The sequence below is a fragment of the Spodoptera frugiperda genome, chromosome 3 (assembly GCF_023101765.2).
Source record: "Spodoptera frugiperda isolate SF20-4 chromosome 3, AGI-APGP_CSIRO_Sfru_2.0, whole genome shotgun sequence".
NCBI lineage: Eukaryota > Metazoa > Arthropoda > Insecta > Lepidoptera > Noctuidae > Spodoptera > Spodoptera frugiperda.
The window spans coordinates 454,745-479,749 of NC_064214.1; the positions used below are offsets into that span (position 1 = coordinate 454,745).

The window sequence follows — 25,005 nt, forward strand, 5'->3', positions numbered from 1 at the left end:
CAGTTATTGCGAGGTCTGGGGGTCTTTCGTCAATACAACGCTTAATGGACTTCGGTGGCTAGTTGTAACCTAAACGTGTTTTGGAATAGTTTACGTTTCTCGGCTTAGATGTGGAAGGGAGTGTGTTGTAATTGGCTTTCTGTATTCAATTTGTTATCTTCGTGGCTGTGTTCTTGGTGTTGTAAATACGGATAGGAAGCGTGCTTTACGGGTTTTCCATTTACTTTGAATGCATTGGTTTGACATGTAATTTAGAATTGACTTCTTATTTGACGATATAGAAAAAATCTATGCAGGATATTATAGATAATGAATAGCTATGTACTTTACTAGTTATTTAATTATATTTTTAACTCTAATAACCTATTATGGCACTTGTTTTTTCACTGGTTGGCAGTTACCTACATACACATATTTCTTATAATATTCTCTCATGTTCTCCCACTGTGATGAGAATTCTTTACTGCACTATCGTGGTATCTTTATGGGCAATCGCTCTTCTCATCAAACTCAGTTTTAGTGTTGAGATTGTGTCAAACGTCGTTGTTCAAACTTCTTTATGAGATATCTCACAAGTTTCTTGAAATAACACTAGCGAAATTTAATATTCATACCGTTTTGTATGAGACAACTTAAAATATAAAGAAGGTAAGTAAAATACGTAACAGGAGCATTAACCGTCATGAAATAAAATCACCAAATATCACAAGAAATATGAATGTTTGAGTTGATAAATAACAAAGAATAAAGTTATAATATATGCATCACACGGCCCAGATATATAATATAAAGGAGTAAACTCATTTACAATTCTCATACAGTGAATACTCAAGCAATCAGTCTCAAGTCTCGAGACTTGTGACAAAATTCCCGACTCGAAACTTGGAGATAGCATGTAACATCAACTTTCATTGAGTTATCGAATTACTTAGTACTGAAGAACAAGGACGTTTCTGACTGTATAAAACTGCCTTCTCTCTTGATATCAATATGAAAAATAGATTAGTGCTTGATGTCATTTGAATTGGTCGCATTGATTTCATTTTTAGGGAATATTTATTTTTATAATCTTTATGTTATGTTTAAATCAAGAATATTGACTGCCTCGTTGGTCGAGTGGTCCCAAGTGCGATTGCTGGACAAGGAGTCTCGGGTTCGATTCCCGGGTCGGGCAAAGTATTACTGAGTTTTCTTCCGTTTATCGAAAATTTCTCAGTAGTAGCATGGAGTCTGGAATTGTGCCCAGTATATGGCAATAGGCTCATCTCCTATTACATGGGACTTATAACATGAATGGTGAAAAGTGGGTGTACAAATTGTACATTGTATAGCGGCATTACGAGCCGTAATGTGCTCCTCTGCCCACCAATTCGGGGAATTTTAGTTTCAAATAATTGTATCGGCATGATTTGATCGGGAAGCCAAGTGGAAAATGAAAAAATAAACTGTTTGTAGAGCAAATAGACATGTAACTGATGGCATTAATCATTTATAAGAATACTGAATAATAATATCGTATACTGAAACATATTATATTTTTCCAGAAACAATTTCGCCTGTGTCTATATAATTCGTCGGACGCGGACAGTGCGGACGTGTTTTTTGTTTTATTTAATTTTACCCCAAAAGTGGTAAATTAATGGACGCAATTTTGACTATGAAGTGTATTGACAATAAGTGCAACAAGTACTATAGTGGCGTGAACTAATTTAGTGATTGAAATTAGCAAGCGTAACTTCGCGCCGTTCGCATAAGCCGAGGTACCCTCCCCCTCACCTCGGGAGAAAGAGACGGGTTGCGAGAAGCGATTAACTCATCCCTGTCGCACTCCTGCGTGCGCTGTCCGGCGAGGTGCGAGGTAGTTCCTGGAATTTTGTTTGGTTTTCTTGGAAACAAATATTCCAATAATAATGCCAAACAATTGCGGGGCTTGCGGTGCAGCATTAACTGACACAAATAATATGGAATGTTCAAATGAAAAATGTAAAAAGAGGTATGACTTGGAGTGTTTGGAAATAAGTACAGGCACGTTTGGGTCGTATACTCAGTCTTTTAAGAAGAACTGGATCTGTCCGGAATGCGTTTGCTCAAAACCTAAAGTTGGCAATATTGAAACCCCAATCAGATCGAATACGTTGAAGTCTGACATTAATACCTACACCACACCCATGAGCTTTGTCAGTGCTCAGCGGGGAAGCAAGGCAAATTTTACACCTACAGTTTCTAATAATGATTCCGATTTGCTTAAGGAACTGAGAGAATTCAGATCTGACATGGTAGCTCGCATGGACAGTCAGGCGCAAGCGATTAATTTTCTGTTAAACCAATTTTATCAAACTAAAACAGAATTGGACAATGTAGTACAGATTATGAAGGTACTCGAAGAAAAAATTGATGCCAAGCAGACTATCGACATATCGCATGAATTGCCTCACAACATTACTCCGTCTACTTCCACATTTGCAGAAGTCACTAATCTACCTAAAACCTCGTCTAAGAATATTCGCGTTGAAAAGGTAAACAAAGGTGGGGCCACGAAGTCGACAGTATTACGGGAAAATGCTTCGTGCATTACCAACTTAACAATGGTTGATGCACCAACTGTCATTGAGGATGGAGACAAGGAATCGGGCTGGACCACAGTACAAAATAAAAAAATCTACAAGTCACCTAAAAATGTTAAAGTTGGCACAAATACAGCTTTGAAGGCAATTCAAGCTACTGAACGGAAAAAACACCTACATGTTTGGAGATTGCACCCTGACACTACCGTTGAAGCCATAACGGAACACGTAAAATCTATATGTGGCCCGGACTCCACGTTCAAAATTGATAAAATAAAACATAAAACGGAGAGAGATTACTCGTCGTTTGTTATTGGAGTATCTGAAAGTTATTTTGATATCTTAAATCAAGCGGATGTTTGGCCTAAGAATGCAGAATTTGACGAATGGATTTGGTTTCGTAAGCCAACCAAAAGAACGAATAATGAGTAGTAATAATATTAATATATTTTATCAAAACGTACGTGGTCTTCGCACAAAGTTGGTCGAGTTCAGGAATAACATTGAGACGTTAAATTATGATTTATACGCAATAACGGAAACAGGCTGCAATGCCTCTATTGAAGATCACGAAATAATACCTACCGGGTACCAGATACTTCGATGTGACCGAGCGGATGGACGAAAACAGGGCGGAGCGTTTTTAGTGGCCACACACCGGTTCGAGTTGCGGCAAGTACATGTACCCGACATTATTATTGACAATTGTGTGTTCGAAATAGTTTGTGTTACCGTTTACTTAAATGGCAGATTTTTATTCTTATGCTTAGTGATATACATTCCACCTGCTAGTTCGGAAAATGACTATATGATTTTGTTTAACCTTATAGAAAAATTATGCTCTAAGTATAAAGAAGTCATTGTAATAGGCGATTTTAATTTACATTCATGTCCATTATGTATAAGTAATTACTATGAATATTTCGTGTCTTTTTGTGAATTCACTCAAAGTAATAATATACCCAATTGTTTAAATAGGCAACTGGATTTGGTATTAAGTTCAGGTTTTAGCGAGAACGTTTGTGTCGAGGAGGCGGACGCGCCGCTCGTGCCGGTAGACGCGCACCACCCGCCGCTTGCGATAAGTGTGCGGCTCGCGAGCGGGGCGCCCGCTCCGGCCCCCGCTGCCGATTTGAACGCACCCGATGTGCGGGCGAGCAATAATAGACCACAATGGAACTTTTATAAAGCGGATTATCAATTACTGTATCATAGGTTACTTTCTATTGATTGGAAAAACATGTATGAGATGAATAATCTAAATGAAATATTAGAGCTATTTTATGACAATATTAATAAAATTTTTGATGAATGTGTTCCTAGGAAAAAACTAATACCAAAGTCACGTTATAGTTATCCAGTATGGTACACGAATGATATAATTAGAGACTTAAAAACCAAATCAAGACTTCACAAAATATATAAGAGAACTAAAAGTGATAGGGATTACAAAAAATATTCTGAATATAGGTCACTTATTAAAAAATCTATTGAAACAGCTTACAAGCAGCATCAGAATAAGATTCAGTCTCAGTTTGCTAAAGATCCTAAGTCCTTCTGGCAGTACATCCGATCACAGAAAAGTTCCGCTAAAAAAGATTCTATTATATTTAATGGTAAACATTTATCAGACTATGAGTGTGTAGAACAGTTTGCGAGGTTTTTTGAATCGGTGTATAGCAAGCAGCCACCACGATTAGATGCTCGCGCGGCAGCGGGAGCGGGAGCGGGAAGCGGGGCGAGAGTGCACGTTGATGTACTTAGTCGGGATGACGTCATTACGGCACTGGAACATTTAAAGCCGAAACGGTCCTCAGGACCGGACGGAATACCGGCTTTTTTGTTCAAGGATTGCGCTAGGGTCCTGGCGGAACCCTTGCTTTATATTTTTAATGTTATTCTCAGCTCGGCGACGTTCCCAGCACAATGGAAAATAACACGAGTCATCCCTGTACCTAAGGGGAAGGCGGGATCAGAAATTAGTGGTTATAGACCTGTGGCAGTACTGTCGACGCCGGCCAAGGTGTTTGAATCCGCTCTTCAGCGCTGCATACAGAGGCAGGTAAGTGGGCAGCTTTCCGACGCACAGCACGGATTCCGCCCGGCGCGCAGTACGGCCACTAATCTATTAAACTTTATGGCGCGGGTGGTCCCGGCGGTAGATGCTGGTGTGCAGGTTGACGTTGCCTATTTTGATTTTAAGAAAGCTTTTGATACCGTAGACAATGACATCTTGCTGGAGAAGCTTGCAAGGGTTGGCTGCACACCACATCTATTGCAATTCTTCTCGAGCTATTTGCGAGATAGACAGCAGTACGTGGACTATAAGGGGTGTACATCCGATCCATATTACACCAGATCAGGAGTGAGTCAAGGCAGTAATTTGGGTCCCCTTGAATTTATAATAATGGTAAATGACTTGCCCGACGTCATTAGACATGGCTGCTGTTTACTGTTCGCGGATGACTTGAAGTTGCTGATGGAAGTACAAGGTAAATCCGACTGCGAGCGATTGCAGGAGGACATAGACCGAGTACTGGAATGGAGTAAGGAGAACAGGCTGTACTTCAACGTAGCAAAGTGCTCGGTGATGAGTATAACCCGTGCTCGAGTGCCCCTCATGCATGAATACGTGCTGGACGCGGTGCCTATGCAACGTGTCACGGAGGTGAGGGATTTGGGGGTTATTGTGTCTCGGGAGATGTCGTTTCGCGACCATATTACGAAGATCTGCAAAAGGGCATTTAGGAACCTAGGTTTTGTTTTGAGGCAGACGAGGAACTTCACCAACATTGCAACAGTTAGGGTCCTGTATGACGCATTAGTCAGGAGTCATCTGGAACATAGTGCTGTCATATGGGATCCGCACGAGACAAAGTACACGTTAATGTTGGAACGCGTACAGAATAAGTTCACCAGACATTTGTACTGGAAGCTGTATGGGGTATATCCGTATTACCCGCTGATGTATCCCACTTTGTTTGTGCTCGGCATGGTGGGCTACAATCAGCTCGGTGTACGGCGGAAATTTGCCTTAGTTGCCTACTTGGTGAGGTTGCTCCGAGGTCTGGAACATAACCCGGGAGTTCTGCGTCACCTGAGTCTGTCTGTACCAGACCGCTACGTGTGGAGACGGCGGCGCCCGCCAATATTGGCAGTGCCAACGGCGAGGACCAATCTTCTTGCTAAAGCACCACTGACTCGCGCAATCCGTACCATCAATAAGCTCCACAATCAGATTGACATATTTACAGCTCCTTCGAGTGAATTCACAAAAGTATTATTGTTTATTTTAAGTTACGATGGTGAATAGTTCCTTATGTACTTATTTTATATTTATTTTTTGTTATTTTAGGTTAGTTGTTTTGTTACTGTTATTGTATAATTATGTTATTATGTAAGGTTATTTAGTAGTTTTGTAATACATAGGTTAGGTAAGGGTTTCTTCATTATGATTGTGTTTTGTTTCTTTTTTTTTTCTCCTTATTTTTTATATAATTTATTTTTAGTTTCTTAAGTTTATTATGTACAACTAGGTTAAGCCTCACTGTCGCATTGGGAAAATCCTGTAATGAGAGTGTAGGAAGATTTTTATAATAAATAAATAAATAAATAAATAAAATAAATAAATAAATTATGAATAGTTGTAGGTAATGTTTCTAAGGTTTTCAGTTATTCCATTGTGTTTTACCAAGAATACGTGACTAGTCTATAGTTTAATACTTCACAGAGGAAAAAAATCATGAAAGTGATACTTGGAATACTTTTATACGAGACTAGGATATATGAATACTTTTATCAAAGAAAATCAAACTGAATATCTACAAGTTTTCCCAGAAAACTCGTTAGTAATACATGCGATATGCTAAAACCAATAAAAGTATATTTGATTCACGCATCGAAACTTAGGTACTGTTAGAATATTAGTGGAAAAAGTTTTAGAAGTAAGTACTATTTGAAGAATATCTTAGGAATAATGTAGCGAACGTGATATGCGAGCGGTTCATAAGATATGTACATTTTCATTTTTCTCAAACGAAACGTGAGACGTAGACGAAGAACAGAGATTTTCGGAAATTATAGGATTTACTTTAGTATAACATAAAATATACGACTGACTGTTTCACTAAGAACTTTCTAGATATTATGTACATCTGACGTCACATCTTTTATCCCAGAAAGGTAAGGCAGAGGTGCACATTACGGCTCGTAATGCCGCTTTTCACCATTTGTGTTATAAGTCCCATGTAAGTTGAGGCTATTGCCATATACTGGGCATAATTCCAGACCCCGTGCTACTACTGAGAAATTTTCGAAATTCCGAAAATAATCCAGTAATTTTTTACCCGACCGAGGAATCTCGACTCAACTCACTCGACCAACGAGGCAGTCAAACTTTCTAGATATCCCTTTTATTTATTTAGAACCTTAAATGCAAATAAAGAAGTCTCGGTGACAAAGGTGGGAACAAATACGAAAAGTGGATGGAAAAAATTGTAGATCAAACAAACGCGTGCCGTTGAATCTTTGATCATAAAGAGCACACATCTAAAAATGGTTTAGGGAGTGTCGTTAAAATCCCTTTCAAGTGGGCTTATAGAACTTACTGTCGGCAGAAGGTATATTAGAGTGCTTTTAGGTGCCTTTGTAAAGTAAATATTTAAGTAATTTCAACAGTTATAGAAAACTGATAACTCTTGCGCGGTTTCACCCGATCTGCTCAGTTCCTATTGGTTGTAGCGTGATGTTTTATAGCCTTCCTCGATAATTAATGGACTATCCAACACAAAAATAATATGCAAACATACAACCTGTTTAGCTTTATATAAGAGTAGAAAACCGAATCAAAATACATTACCATAATTTAGGAATTCTTTGGCCTAATTATTTCATGAACACAATGTAGTTGTAATTAAAAATACATAGAATTAATTCTATTACATTATTTAATATTTAGATTTTACGTTCCTTCGGTCTATTTTAAAACAGTACGAATACGAATTAAAATAATATCGCTAAATAGAATAATCTTAAGTGCTTCGTTGGTAACAGACTGATTGCTGAACAAATGCTTTCGATTTCAATTCCGATTTCACAGTCAACCAAAGTATTATTGGTTTTCCAATTTCGCCGGTTTTCAATACCAACCAGACTCTAGTCTGGACTTAAGTCCAAGGTATTGTATTACTCGGGGCAAAGACCTCGCGTTATTTTATGGCTGGAAATAAAAAAGAGACAGAATACTAACATTATCGTATTACAAGGATAAAGGGATAGTGGACCGTATGGCTACTAAAACAGCGTCTAATCCTGGTAACTACGCATTATGATGCGGTAAAGTATGATACATTAACCTGCCCTTTCCGGTCCTTGAAGGCGAGCGGGTCGCAACTTTAATACCATTATTTATTCAAGAAAATCGTAATAGAGAGCATAAGGACCTGCTGACGTTAAAACTGAAGGATTACCTTACAAGGTTTCGTATGAGATGGTTTTAATCTTTTTTATATATGTATTTAGCTTAGTATTTATTTAACAGTTGGTTTTCAATCTCATTGGCAATGTGGTTTCAAGTACTTATTTTATAGTTATTGGTTTACTAAGGTAACTGATTGATGAGGAACTCAAATAGTTTCAAGCCATGCCAGAGTCCAGGTAGAGGGCGCGATGGGCGTGTAAAAACTGGAAAATTCAGTATCAACGCGAATTTCGCCATGTCGCGTGTCGCGAAATGCTGCTTACGATAATACTCTAGCATGGCTTGAAACTAGTCGAGTTTCTAATGAAATAGTTACGTGAGTAAGCCGATTACTATAATAACTAATAAAGTATGTCAAGCGAAAGGTCTTTCGTCTTCTCTAGATTTCATGTTTAAGCAGGTACAATTCTAATATTAGTTTCTGGATTCTCCAGAGAGTTTTCTCATAAACTTTACCTGGCAAACACGTAAAATTCGCTTTTACTGACTTGCAGAATTTTGCTATTACCAGCATAAAAATTGTTAAGTCACTTTATAATAATCTGATGTCCTTCCAGTACTATTTCTGTAGTCACTTATAAATTGACATGAATGTCAGTGAGCATACGGGAACAAGGGTATGATGGGGGTAAGGCTGACTGTGGCCTATTTCTGAATATGTAAGTTGATTTTATATGACGGTGATAGACAAAATAGAATTATAGTATTATAATATTAGGATAGAAAGCACATCTGGTAGTCTTTATTAAATTTAAAAGTAGAAATATAGTGGCTGCAGATGATATACAGATATACAATAACTACATATATATTTTCTTAATCTAATTCAAATTCAAAAAAGGGCCAAATGAATGGTACACTTTACCGACATGCATGCATGAAAATATTGATGACTGTGGATAAAGCGAAAGCGGTATGTAAGAATAGGCGTTCCATAGCCTCACCCTACGCCCATGAGTAACATGCGTGAGGTTATGTATGTATTTATGTAAGACATCCTTCTGTGTCATTGTTTATCTTTTCCACAGAAATCTATAAACAGGAAGAGATTCCCAATACAGTTGTTATGTATTTTTCCATCACCTTCATACATCCACACTCATGGCATTAAATTCTATTTAAATGGAAAAGATCCTATTGAATGGTTCACTGAACAACACGAAACAAGCAGGAAACGTGTCTCAAATAAACACCATGTACTTTGAGGGAAAAACACGTTTTTGTTAAGCTGTAATTCTGAAAATTACATGACAAAACATTGTATAACACGAAGATCTATCGACAAAAACATTGTATTGTAGTAGTAAGGATATTTTTTAAAACATTCCTGTATTTGTTTACCTCTTTATTTCAGAAAACATGATTTATTATTAGAAATCCATCGCCTTGAGCTCTATTATTCATTAATAATGAAACCAGACGACTAGCAATTACTTAATCAAATATTTTTGTGTTTTAAAGTGTTGCCGTTCCTGTCACATGTCGGACGAGCGGCGGTCAAAACTCTCAACTGAGTGGTGCCCACTCAACGTCAACAGACGTCGCGGCAGGCCCAGAAGGAGATAACGGGACGTACTTGACAACTACGATACGCATTGGCCGCAGAAAGCTCAGCACAGAGAGGAGTGGAAGGAGGATTGGGAGGCCTTTGCCCTGCAGTGGGACGACCAGCTAAAAATAAATAAACGTAAAATAATATTTTTTTGTTTACTTATAATTTACCTAAACATATTTACTATTATGTTTACGTCTAATTAGTTGTCATGACTTAGCTAAAGTAATTATTAACTAACTTAGAAAATGCTATTCTTAAAAAATCTAACTACTTATTATGCCAACATAATTTATAACTTCATATACTACAGAAACAGAGTAAAAAGATCTTGTATTTCTAAGCCAAACCAGCTGAATCTAAATATAAAAACCTCATTTGCAAGTCCTAACACAGACTACCTATTTGTTGAATGAAAATAAACTTTTTGTGAACATTTCGTACAATGATTACTCGATCATTTATTTCTTCAACGTCTTCAAGAAGAGATTTGTGGAAAACTGTTGTCTGAATGAGATTGATGAATGGATCGAAATAGTCTACTAGTAGTAATAAATGCCAAGTTGATATTGTAGAACATTTTAAATTGTGGTTTTGTGATTGTAATTCTTTTAATAATAGTAATAGATTTCAATTTTCAGTATTTAAAGCCTGAGGAATATGGTATTACACAATTTACATTTTTTTGAAGGCATCGTTATTAACTTCATAAAAAGACAATGTAGGCTCATAAAATAGTTTTTAGTAGTTGTTAACACTATTGCGTCACAACATGGAGATCACTATTCCCTGCCATAAATAGAATATCACATTTTTAAGATTTAACTCAGAAAAAGTTCCATAAAGCATTGAAAAATCCATTAAACTTGACCAAAGTCGTCTTATGTCCAAGCGACAACACTTAAAAGTGTCAAATACTTAATCCATTACCTACTAGTGTCAGTTTACCCCATTACCCCAACCGTTTTCTGGCAAAACCCTGTAATTTAAATGACATGTAGTGGATCTTAAGTGACACCTTGGCACGAGACTCTAGTTAACAAGCCAGAAGCAGTTTGACTGTAACTCTGGTTTAACTAAAACTTATTATATACTGGTCATACTACTACTTTAATGGATTATAATTATTATTCATACACTGAAACTTTACTTTGTTGTTGCAGTAACACAAATTATTCTTTATTTGTATAATTTGATTGTAAGTATATAAAAAAAGAATATTTTTGTATATTAAATTGAAAGTCATATTTATAAGCAAGTGGACATGGATCGTAAAAACTATAAATGATATTTATTTCTGCAAGTAGGTTATAAAATAACACTTTCACACGTCAATATTTCAAATAGCTAGAAGAGGCTAGAGATTTATAACTATCTAACTATCTGGATAATGATTACTGCAGCAAGATAATCAAAATGTCCACCTTCGCATTATCTTATGTTGTTTTGTTTGCTATATTCTAAAAGGTACTTCCAACAGTTTCAAGGTTTTGAAGACACACACATATAATTGCGTAATAGAACAAATCAGAAGTTTTGAAAGATTAATGATAGATAAATTGTACCTACATATGTAAGAACCTACTAGCTGGAAGTAGAACTTTTATTGATGTAAGGAGAAATGTTCTTGTCATACATTATTATGTTCATAGAAATTTCTCGTGACCTTGGTGAGTTCTTGAAGGTCCGAACCAATTTCAAATGATAAATGGTCTAACAGAACATGAGTTACGTATGTGTGTTAGTACCTAACATTACATAAGTATATGATGTTTTTAAAGAAGACTATTTTAGGTTATCCATTGAGTAAATATTTACTCGGGTCAGGCAAGAGGGAGTGTTTTACTCTTACTGACTTAAGACCAACCCGTTTCTATTCCTGCTTTGAGCCAGAGCCCCGATAACTTGATAGATCGCAGTTCCAGGTCGTATCAGCTCTACTGAGCACCAGCTGTGGTGGTCTGATCGCTCTTTGAGGCGCGAGTGGAACGCGACGCTCCTTACGCACCGTCTAAATGATATATAATACCTAAGTTATATCAAATGCAGAGTCTCTAGAGGACCATTCAATATATTCTCATCAGAAATTGAAAATGGAGTACCGATAGGCTTTTTAGACTAGTGACACGTTTTAGCTCCCTAGTGGATTTCTATCGTAATGTGCTCATAATACGTAACTTTTAGTTTGATATGAGATGTAGAAGTAAACCCACTTTTGTTACTACAACGTTTATTAACACATTTCTGATTATTTCATGAACCTGGCGGTTACATAATGTTCTTTTTACTACATTTTCTAACATGATATAGGTACCTATTCACTCACTGTTTAAAAAGGAAAATTAATGTTATTTCACTCATCTGTCTGAACGACACAAATTTTATAAAGCCGGTTATTTTAATTAGCATTACAAAACGGTGCTGTTTTTTTTCTTTCTGTTTAAAATGCCTTTTGCGCCGCCTTTGTACAAAATCGAGAAATAAAAAATGTATGTATTCAAATCGGATCGACGTTTCCTTCGCCCTTTAATTTAAGAGATTGACATTTAAGTGGGGAGAGTGGTTAAATGATGCAAATGATTCAAATTCGGAAAGTATTTTTAACAATATGGAGAGGAAATTAAAATAAATGGTGGCGGAATAGGACGATTGAACAATTCCTTTTGATTAATTCACCTGCCCTATCTATATGTTTAAGAAGATTTGGTTTTCTGTTTAAAGTGAACATTTCAGTGACATTTCACTTCGATTCTCACCAAACAAACCTGCTTTTGAGGTCACGTAATTTGAAAACCAGAAATCTCAAATCATAAAAGAATCTGGGTGACCACAATAAGAAAGTATTTCGGGAATACTAGTCTTTGTCCCGTTCCCCTATTGTTATGCTCATAAAACCGAGATATACCTACGTAGATATCATTCAGCAGATACTTGCAGATTCCAGTGGGTATTCAATGTGTTTTCAAACGAAATCTGTCTGTATTCAATAAAATCATCAGAATAAAGGCTGGAGTATTTGGGACGTAATACTCGAGTTTGTATAGGATGAAACGCAGAAGTAAGGGAAATCTGTTCACTACTCGGTATTATTACAAAAGCTTAAAGCTTAAGATATTCTAAGGGTGCTTTTCCATCAGAGATATGCTACGCTACGTTCCTGTGGATGCGTTTGGCTTTCACCAATCACTGATTGAGGCACTGTAGGAAACGGATTCAGCTGAGCTATGTTTTTTGTATGGAAATATTCGTGGTACGCATGCATGGATGCGTGGACGATGCCTTCCCTACTATCGATAAATGGCATATTAGATCTACGCATTTTCACAGCACATCTTACTCAAAAATCTACATAGCTTAGTATCAATGGAAACGGTCACATAGTTTCACAGCTTAGTATTACATATGATAGCACAAGTCTGGTGGAAAGCACCCTTAGTATGGAACCTCGTTGGCATACCTATAGCTACCTAATTTTGTGAAAAAAAGTTGCTTGCTGTTAACGATGAAATTAATAGTAATCGACTAAATATTTCAACTTAACACAATTATAGTAGTAGTACGTACTAGCAGACTCGAACATTGTTTCACGTTGGAATTTTTTTTACGCATCTCTCTTATTGTTTATTATAATTATAAGAAATTTAGGTTCAGTTGTTTCCGAGATTTGCGCTTAGCAATGGCAATAAGACATCTAGCGATTCATTATTACATGAAAGATGAATACACATAAAAAATTAGGACATAAAATCAGGAATATATTTATTTGGTTTCTTGTACAGACATACCGTACATTTTTTTATTCACAGTTGAAATAGTAGCCGACGAATGAATTATTTATATCATGTTATCTGATCTCAAAACTTTTCCATAACAATAACAAAAGCTTAAAAATAATTCCAAAAATAAACATGATATATATTGAAAAACATTTGTAGATTTTTCCTTTGGAACTTATGTAAATTTCACGAACCGTCTATAGAACGTAGATGAAAGAGTTATAATGCTTCGGGAAAATCACTTTGAGAGACGAAAATATCGTTGATCCATCACTGTCTAGGTCAAATAAATGATAACTTGTCAACGAATACCTTGATATACATCAATATTCTTATATTTATGGATGAACTTGTATCGCGTTCGCTGTCTGGTGGTAGTGCGTGCTATTTATTGCGTCATGGTTTTAAATCGGTTGCCAAGTATATTTGCCAAGCGCTTAAGGTGGAAATGGTGGTGTATTGTTGAAGTATATCAATTTGTATTAAAACGAATATAGTTGAATATCCTATTGTTATGAGATTTTTAGGTGTGGATAGTGCCCTGTTTCAGTGACAAATATAACTACATAGGTTTATTTCATCAAGTATTTTAACCAGATTCATGAAAATATTCTTAACCCTCTTTAAATTCAAAATACGACTAAGAACCAGGCTTTTCAGCACAATTCACTTATGAGCATTTTCGGCATTGGAACGTAGGGTGCTTCTCTGTTTTTCTGAACCCCTATGGGAGACTCCGACAAGACAAATACAACTCAAACCATCAAACATCTCGTCTCTTTGTTGCTGGACACTGTTATGTATAGTACATAGTAAAAACGATACAAAAATGAACCATGGCAATGTATTTAATTAAGAACAAGAAAACAAGGAAATAGTGAATTATCTGATGGTAATCCTTACACTGGCTTTTCCTTTAAATGATTTCCTTAAGTTCTAAATCCGTAGAAAAGAGTAAGGGTAATCAGGTTACACAATTATCATGTGATTAATTGATTTACTATAACATAGTTTATTTCTTTTATTTGCTTGACGTAACAAGCAATGAGCTATTGAAAAATATGTATGATAAAATTAGCATGAAAGGGAACGTTCCGATGGTTTAGACCTGTAGAAAGGATGGATGAAAGCAGATTTACGAAAGAAATATACAAGGCCGATATGAATACGGACATATAGCGACCGGATTGGCGATATAATAAAAAAGGGCCAAATTAAAAGTAAACTTAACCGACGAGCATACATGAAAAGACTGATGACTTTTAATGAAGCAAAGGAAGTATGTTCGATTCGTAGAAATGGCGTTCCATTTAATCGCTATGGGGTCTATGGGAGACAGGCGTCAGGTTATGTATGTATGTAAATTAGCATTACTTCACAGAAAAGGGGCTGTGTTTGAAACCACCGTAAAATATTTGACCTTAAAAAGAAAAGATAATATTATAATATCGTATTCCTTGAAACGCCTAACACGCTTAGAAAAACCGTAGTAGGCAAAAACGGAGCTGCTTATATTAAATTCTCGCCTTAGTACAAGCAATATGCAGTACCAGGCTCCTAGATTAAGAATAATATATCATTTTTATGGTCCTCTTGTAATGCTTTCCTGCTCTTAGATACATGTGGTTATTTAACAAAATACGCGGTTTCTAGGGAAAAATGACCGTCCACTTTTCGGTGCTATCCACGTCCTATTATATTCTCAAAAATGCTATTACATTTGCTGTAAAGCACTTCTATTAAATATGTAGCTTCGCTAGGATTGCGAAATTTCTTACTAGACCTATTTGGTTTAGTTTAAGATTCGAAGCAATTGGGGTTCCATTGTCTCTGCCTACCCCCATGGGAGACAGGTATGAGATTATGTACGTATGTATTATATTCGATTAAAAAACAATGTCCGTTAATATTTTTTTTCAGTATCAGCATATATATTTTGTATTGTATAGATTTTGCTCTAAAAATAAGTATTATGACTTTTATTTCAAAGTGCTTCGAACGTAACTGTTTCTCAAAGCTAATATTACGCATAATTTATCATTTTTATATGCCAATATTTGAAAATGTCATATATTTTGATATTCGACCTCCTTAGTTCTTGATCAGACTTTTATATAGGTGATGTATACGTAGTTTATGAATTATGTACTTAAAGTTTTACGATTCTGCGGTTATCAAGTTAGTTTTTATAGTTAAAGGGGGTTGGTACCTAAATCTAGAAGTAGTTTTTTAATAGTATTGTGTTGTTAAAATCATATTTTTTATGAACTATCGAATCCAATTTTATGGTTTATTTAAGCGTTGCCGTTGGTCTTTTTTAATGAAGTAATAAACAGATCTTAACTTCCAGCGTCTTAAGAATTCTTTGTACTTAACTATAATTTATTTTTAAGTGTCTTACTATTGTATAGTCTAGTCTTTTAAAAACATTTTTGTTGAATTTGTCTCATATAAAATGTCTTAATGATAAATAATGAATAATGGTTACAACTGAAATAGAATACATACCAGAAAAACACAAAGCTAAACGAATTCCCTACTTATCGCTCTTGTAAAGTTGATACAATTAAAATTGTTTGCTACGGTTTTTCGTAGCCCGTAGCAAAGTGCTACGAACGTTTCGTTTTATGCGTTATTTATCAGGAAAAAAACAAATTAGAACTAAAACGCGAAGCTTTAAACCTAATTTATTTTTCCTAATAAATTTTCAGTTGGTCCAGATGTACTGGAGCGGAACTTATGTCCCCCAAGAGAAAATGTGGGGTATTTATGATTTAGACATAGAGTAAAGCAATTGTACAAAAGTTTTCCTTTTTGTTTTTGGAGAATTTTGTTACAGTTATTTATGTATGGAATCATTTTAAATATCAATTTGGCTTTTGTACTAATAATGTTTATTCGAAATTTACAATGATAATTGTGTGACCGCAATTTAAACTGTGTGACCTGGAAATAAAATTATTATTCCTATGTAAAGTTTTTCATTGTTTAACGTTAATTGTAATAATTCAAAATATTATTGTGAAATGTGTAATAAATACAACTAATATATTTTAAATTAAATACGCAAACAATAGCAAAATTTTGTCCACTACAGAAATACGGTAGCTTTGTTTTTAACTCATAGAAAACAAATCTGATTGAGGCCCACAGCTCACACATCGACCATACAATCAAGATATTTACACTACCACAATACAGAATCGTCATAGCTTCCATACCACGTACGTATGTATGCATGAATCGTATCAGTTCATTTGTTCGCGGGAAATAATGACTATCCTCTCAAATAGGTATGTAATTTTTGGAACACTGCCATTGGCTGCGGTCTGTATATTTAATGTTTATTACTACTGTTTCATATCAGATCTACCGTTTCCTGGTAAAACAAAATGGAAATAATTAATAGTTTTGGGAACGACTTAATGTTTAACATATAATTTGTATATGAATTAAGGAAATTGAAGTAAAATCTCACCTCAAATCACACTCAAAAAGAAAACATAAAGTTTAAAATAAATGCGTTGTAAAATGTCAGCTTTTCAATTAGGTGTTTACAAAATAATTTAATAAGCAACCAGCTTTTCTCAAATAAAATTTCATTTTCGATTTACGTCACGGCAGCTGAAGTGGGTCAGAAACGAGTGCACAAAAAGTAGATCTACTTAAAGCAACGTAATAAGCAAGACGCGGTTATCTGCCACCCGACATTGCAAAAAATATATAGAAAAATACTACGTCGGGTAGTCTGTTTGTACACTTCGTACTTTTATGCGGTTCTTGCGTTTGAAAATTAAAAACATGCTATGTTGGGTAGTGTAACAGGATTATATCATACGAATACTCGTGAGAGTTGGTTGATGTTAAGTAAAATATGTTTGTGCTCGAATGAAATTGCATTTCACAGTCTTTTTCACTGTTTGTTAAAGTATGAAATTACTTTTCAGTATATTATACATGTATACATTTAATTTTAAAGCTGGTAAGTATATTAAGTCGATAATTAAATCTTAATGCGATTGAGAACAATATAAATTGGAACCATCGATTAACATCATAATAACAGGGTTTTTAAATTGAGAATGGATTGCAAAATTACGCTTTCTGAATTTCAATAGGCTCTACTACTATTAAAAAGATTGAATCATAACTTATCATAAGTACCTATTTAGTATTCGAATTCAGAAATAAGAGAATCACATTGGTCTTTTCGATGAAACGGTGACTTGGTGTATTTTAATTCATCACGGTCTTAATTGTTTATATTTTATAATTTTGTTAAACAGTTCAAACTATTAAAACACCATGTATGTAAATGAAACCCACAGTTCGAATTAAAACGGGTAGTCGAAGTTGTACTGTCTGCGGACACCCACAAACCATGTTCGTATAATTTGCGTATCTGTTAGGAGCAACGTATATTTACCCGCCTTGTAGCAAATAATATGGTATTGAGTACAGACAAGGCCAAATAACCACATAACTAATTAATGTACGTTTCGATATTTACGTGAACAATGCAGTACCAATAGGAGAAACTATATTTAAATGTATTTCTATCTACTACACATCTAGTCAGTCACTGTTGAATACATAAATAATTCCAACGACAAAAATATTCATGTAAATGCCCAAAATGAACTCTATAGCAATTAATTAAGTTATTCATTAAACCAATGATGACGACCTACAATCACAAAGTGCTCGACATCACAAAAAGCCTGAACAAACACTGCAAAGTGCTAGAAAACTGAACAATCTGTTGTAAAAAGTTAAATAAAATTGCAGAATGGACCGGTAAAGTTCCCTTCTCAGGTATGCTTCACGGAAATGTCTGGAGTTTTTAATTTATAAGGTTCCCAATGGTACCAACGTGACCGTTTTATTAAGCCTACGTTGGTCTGTGTAGTGTCGTATATTGGTAGAGTATAAAATACTCTCTCGTTCACAGAAATTGTTAATGTGACTACGGACTAAGTCTTTTGATTATCTAGCTAGATTTACGAACATAATGTTTGATGAGCAATTAAAATTTTAAGTAAATAAATAGTTACTGTTTTGACATACTTACTTTTTTATTACTGATGAATTTTGTGTTTGTTATTTGGATTGATTTTAAAACTAATCTTGGTTTTGACTTACTTACATGCTGTAACATCTATAGTTATATCCCGATAAGAAAAATAATTCTTTTACTATCAAGACTCGAGAGATACCATCCAAATTTCACATAGAAAAAGCAGCAGGCGAAGTGCTAGAACAAATAATCTGATTCAAATCGAACAGGCCCGGTACTATGTATCAATAAAAATCGACTTAAACTCCGATCCCTTCACATTTACACAATCGATTTTAGATCAAAAATATGTTATTTTTATTCGTGGTCATTAGCCCTCTCACTCAATGTTCATGTCATTGATGACCCTTGTTACATTGTCCGTTATTATATACGATGTAATTTATCATTGCTACTTGACATCAAGTGTTGTATGCTTTCTAGGTGAAAACTACAATGAAATTAATAACACCGTCTGTATTTAAACAAAAATGGACTGTGATTGATTAAAATTTTGATGAGCCTAGGTATATACTTAGGCTTAACCTAAATATAATGTTAGCTTTACATAGGTGTTCGTTTTCACTTATTTTCTAAATTGAAAATCAACTAGAACGTGTCTTGACTATTTTTTGGGAAAAATCAATTTTGTTTAATCCTTTGCCTGGTAAAGTGTACAATTTAATTTGTTGTCCAATCGAACACAGATAGAGTGATGATGTTTGTGATCACTTTGCGATTGGTTGACTTTATTATTTAAATAGCCTATTATGTAGTTCAGTGTAACATTGAAATTTAATATAAACCACGAATCATCTATAACGTTAAGCACTTTTTTATAAAAGAAGTTGCTTTTAAAATAGCTTCCTAAGATGTTGGAATAAAACAATGTAGATTGAAATCTTGTAATGATGTATGATATGAATTCTATGCATATGCCCCGATATGATGTTATGAATAGATCTATAAAACAAAGGGTCCTATTGGTCATCTTCATTACCATATACATGCAAAGTCATTCAAGTTCGAATAAACCTATTAAAATAGAGTTTATAGCTTCAAAGAATACTCAGAACCAATAATAAATCATATTAAAACTTCTATATAACTTAATTTGTATTGCTTAAATCTAAATATTTTCTCAATTAATGCTTTCTTTGAAATAATGTTAAGATTTACCGAAATCTGTCTTAATTACTGAGTCTAGACTAAGTGGCAGTAATTGTATCTACGAGGCGCTAAGACTCTTTCGTATTGCTATCTCCAAGTTTTAATGTTGTTTTCCTTAAATAAATTGTCAATGGCAGTCTAAGGAGTAAAAATAGTCTTAGTTTAATATAATCAATTTTAATTCCTTGCTATTTACTTTTATGTAAAGTTTTTAATTACGTTCAAGACTTTCCTGACATAATAGAGGTTTTTCTCCAAATTATTTTAATACTAAACATATATACTATTAACAATGGTTACATGTACTCATATGAAGTAAATTTTTTAATCAATTCATTAAACTGTCATATTACTTGTAAATATTTTCAACAATTTTTAAGAGCATTCGACTTAAACAAAAATTCCGAAAAATTCATTAAAAATTCCTCTTCATAATCCATACAACAAAATCAATAACACAGCAACATTACAGACAGTATTCACGCCCTAAAAACTCAGTTTAAAGGACCCACAAACCCTACATCGGCTTATCTCATAAATGCCAATTCACCTTGCGTTGAAAATAATTCTAGCGTTCTAACCACAACGAATTCCCCTCGTGAGCAGTCGTTTAATGAATGATAAGCCAAACTGTTTTGTACGATGAAATGGAATATCGGCAATGTGAGAATGAAATCCGGGTCCGTGGGTTGAAATCTTGCTCTGAACCAAGAGTTATGTAATCATCATTATTATTATTTAACACAACATGTAAACAATGTTTCTATGTACTCTAATATAGAGTGTCTAAAATACTATAGTCATTGAACAGTTTCATTAAAGAGCAAAGTTGATTTTTTATAATCTATGTATTTACAATACTAAAATCGTTTTATAATATATATAACACATATACTGATTTCATCTTATACATACAAGTTCACGATACTTCCTAGTTTCTACTAAGACCGAAGTTCCAGTTATTACACAAACGTCAATAGCTGCCGTTACGCACAGTTTCAAGTCTCAAAATATCGGTTAACCAACGGTTAGGCTTTATCGTCGAATGGCTGTAGAAACCATGCACCTAACTATTGTCTTGTATATAAACAATAACGTTTAGCTTCAGTTGGTTACAGCTATAACTGAGACTTTAACCTAGTTGGGAAAAGGCCAGAAGGAGAAGATTTAAACTGTCTCGATGGTCGCTGGTAAGAAATCCTGGTTTCGATCTTTGTAAGACTTACAATGTTATTGGATTAAACAAAAAAAAATCACATTTTATGTTGGTGGAGAAGCAAATAATCCTTTGATAACACTTAACGTCTAACATTCCTCAGAAAGAAATTATGTTGACAATTGATAAGCTGTAGTAGACAGCAAAAATATAGGCCGATGAATCAATATTTTAATTTACTAATGGTGTATTAAAATCTAGAATCTCGACCCAATTTTATTAAAAACCACGTAAATCTAATATATTTTATCTAAATTGGCCGTTATAGCAATTTTAAGTCTGATAAACAGTCAGCTCAATTAATACCAGGAGAGCACTAGATTAGCTTAAGCGTTGGATATGAAAAGGTATTAAAGTTAAGATAAATAGGCAATGTTTAGCACGTAGTTCCATTTATTACAATACTATAGTGTCATTGCTTTAGAAAATCGAAATGGGAAATAATGAGGTACTTACTTAGACTCCCAACCTTACTGCACTAAAAATAAAGTTGTAATTTGAGCAGTGGTTCAGTTACGATACATTGTAGCCTAAAATTTTACTGATTTTTATCAAGAAAAAGACAAAAGTAACTAAGTACTGTAAGTAACATACTTAGCTAAAATATAAATATGTCCCAAGCATTTTGTGGCTAAGTTTCAGATACTAAAAAGTTCCTACCTAATATAGGCTCTTACGCATGAGTTATAAATGTTGTCTGGAAGTAAGTATTGAATAAAACAGAGCACTTACACAACTAGGACGAGAATATAAAGTTTCCGAACTCTACTATTTTGTGGGAAGTTTCGTAAAAGTCAAGCATTAGCGATAGTATTTTATATTGTGTTGGATTACTGGTAATGGCTCCATTGTACTTTAGGTAAGAAATTTCGTGGAAAGTATCGTGTGATTGTGTCGATATTATGACTGTATCTATATAATTTGGTATCTTAGTCCTGATAGTATATGATGGGTCGACGTTTGGCCGCTATTTCGCCTAATGGTAAGTGACAATGTGGCCTACGATAGAGCATGTCTACTCATAAGCAACCTATTCACTCGAGTTTTTATAACACTCAGGATATACCCATTAGGAAACAGACTCCGGCAAAAGAATTCAATTTCCTAACGGTTTGCAAAAGAAGCTTGAAGCGAAGCGCTTCAAGCGAGAGGGTGGGATATCTACCATGGCGCTTCGCTAATTGTCTTGGGGTTCGTTGATGGAAAGGATTAGGGGTAATCAAGTTGTGCAATCCGCACACTCATCGAAATGTATCCCGTAAAAAAGGGAAAGACTTATAACTTGTATTCCACCAAATAATAGAAAATAAAATAAACTTTCTTTCATAACTCCTTCTTTTGTAAATGTCACTTCATGAAATAAACATATATTTCAGGTGATAAAAAAGGCTACAGAAACGTTAACAATTTTTGTAACAAAGTTTAAATCCACGGCAGACTTGTCTCACTGCCGTACTCGTGAAAGCGGATCTTAGCAGTAAAGCCCTGCTAACAACACTGTGTTAAAAGAATTTTCATATTTTTACGAAGGATTTTTCGCAAAAGTTTACTATGTTGCTATTTTTGACAGAAAAATCTTGTGTTTATAATAAACCTCACACACTTCATTCATGAAGAAGGTTGTAATCAGCTCGTGTTTCATAGTGTACTGATAAAATTGTAAATTAGACTAAAAACGACGCATGTAAAGAATTACCTAAATATAAAAAAAAACAACTAAATATTTACCCGACTTCAAAAAGGAACTTAAAATCAAATGACTTTTAACCTAAATCAAACAAAATCAACCAACAAAATATTCTTTTGAGCAGTCGTTTTATAAGCAAAATTGGTTTCAATTGGAGTTACCGATGTAAAACGTAAGATTACTGTTTTAATCCTCAATGAAAAGATTCCACCATTTCCAATTTCGACTTCAACCGGATCATCTTCCAATCAAAGAGTCGCACGAGGGGTTATATCATCTGGTTTTCCAAACCAAATGACGTTATCTTAACTCGGATTTAAATGTGACATTATTTCGCAAATGAATAAAAAATAAACCTTTGACACTCTACAATTTTCAAAAGAAAGACTTATACGTTTTTAAGTATATTTGTGCTGAGCAAAGATTTTAATAAATAAACAATTCTTAGAAATACAATATAATATTTTTTCTGAAGTATAAAAGGAGTCAACATAAAAAAGTAATGACCATATTCCCCTATACTTATAAAAATGGTTGAACTATAAATGCTAGTAATCTTACCACAGCCGCGACCATTATTTTTGATTTCTGGTGACTAGAACTTTAATTACAGCTTTTACTAGTAATTTTCCGTAATTTTTGATGAACCAACAAAACATGGTTCGATAAAGTCAAGGTCATTTCAACCCTTGTTTACATTAAAAGAAACCAACCGTATTCTAATGCAATTTGATGAAAAATGATTAATGTGCCTTCATAATATTTTAATTCAATAGTAAAAATATTGACCTGACCGAATTGGAATAAGACCTCTAATACTCCTAGACTGTAATCAACGTACGTTCAACACACATTTGATTACACGCAAAGGCCATTTTAAACACTGTTTGATTGATTTATTGAACACATTTATTTTGTTTCAATTTATTTCAATCAGGGTAGCCACACGAGGTAATGTCATTTCAAGGTCACACATGAATAACTTAGTAGGGGCAACACGTATTCTCAGTGCTCCTCAGTAAAATAGCACGACAGTGGTTTATGTAAATGAGGCACTAAAATGTGTAAAAGACGATGGCGAGAATAGGAAAGAAAATTCTCTGTCGTATATTTTTAAGACTGAAAATCAAGATCTAAAATATATTTTCTCAAGCTCATGCTATCGTACATTATTTATAAGCTAAGGTCCACATTTCCTAAATGGAACGCTTATGGCGCACTTAAGAAGAAATAGTTGAAGCGAAGAAATATTGAAAGGGACAGAGAATTTCATATTATTATTATTGGTAGGTTACGTAAAAAATAAATTGATGGACTAGAACACTCCATAAGGCCGTAGTAGTATATAACCTAAAAAGTCAGTGCTATATTAAATTAAATAATGTTCATTTGAGGCGTTACCAGTCAAAGAGGTCCCTAAATCTACTTAGTCAATTTATTTTCTCCTTCTCTTAGCAGAAAGTATAGAACAAAAAATCCTGATCCAATTAATCGACACGTACCATCCCTTACTTAAAAGCATTTAGTAATTACTAAAATTACGGACTAAATGGACAACACTTTTCAATTTAGGACCCATCTACTCTAAACCTGACTCCCATTAGGATTTTTCTACGCTCAAAGCTTTTCCATGAAAGGGGGAAAATGATTTTCTCATTCGACGAAAGCTATTTCACTTTGATATGACTTTGATGGTTATGAGCAGTCCTAGCAGATGCAATCTGATTTTTTACGATAGTTTCTTGTTTTGTATGAGGAGGATAATTTCACGGTGTATCTACTCGTATCTAGTTGAATAAAAAATTCTTGTAAGAAAATTGGTTTCATAATGTTTTAAAGTATATTTTTTATCTTTTTCATTTAGATTACTTTTATTTTCTTCGATTAATTTTGTTTAAACATTATATCTGATTATAATGTATGCTGATTATAATTATTATAGTATAACTTTGAATACGTCATTAAAAATTTGATAAATAATATGAAATCGAAAACGATGTAACGAAATTAAAAATAATTCATGGATATAAAGTCTAAAACGGCAAGCGAAGTTAACGACAAAATAAATTTTAGCCTAACTATTTAAACTAAACATCTGTCTAGCATTGGACTAAATACATAAACATATTTTATTGACGTAGCATTAAAATTAATTAATACTCCTCCCAAATTACTATAATTTTAATTTTCCAAATTATTATAAAACATCTATTAATAATGCACAGTTGAAAAAGAAAGTAAAACTACTTACATTTTTCATTTAAAAACATAAGTCCAATTTGGTACCAGGCGACTATAACATACGAAGAGCACTACCACGTTAATTCACTGCACTCCACACGACAATGTTCGGTCGAACGAGGCGAATTCGAATTCTAATAGGGGTGTATATCTACCGCGGAACGATGTTACCTCGGCAAGAGGCTGCGTGGTACTGAATAAGGAGCGAACGGGAGCGCACTGACGTATACGTCACATTGGACCGCGGATGGCATACACTGCGTA

The 25,005-nt window shown here is 34.4% G+C and overlaps 1 protein-coding gene across 2 annotated transcripts in view; it reads right to left on the reverse strand.

Moving 5' to 3' along the window:
* The window catches only part of LOC118274255 (uncharacterized), a 37,051-nt gene extending 12,105 nt beyond the window's left edge, over positions 1-24,946 (reverse strand). For both annotated transcript variants that reach the window (XM_035591694.2, XM_035591693.2), the window contains exon 1: positions 24,752-24,946. The gene's annotated coding sequence lies outside the window, so the exon portion shown is untranslated. The remainder of the gene's footprint in view (positions 1-24,751) is intronic.
* Positions 24,947-25,005: the final 59 nt, after the last annotated feature.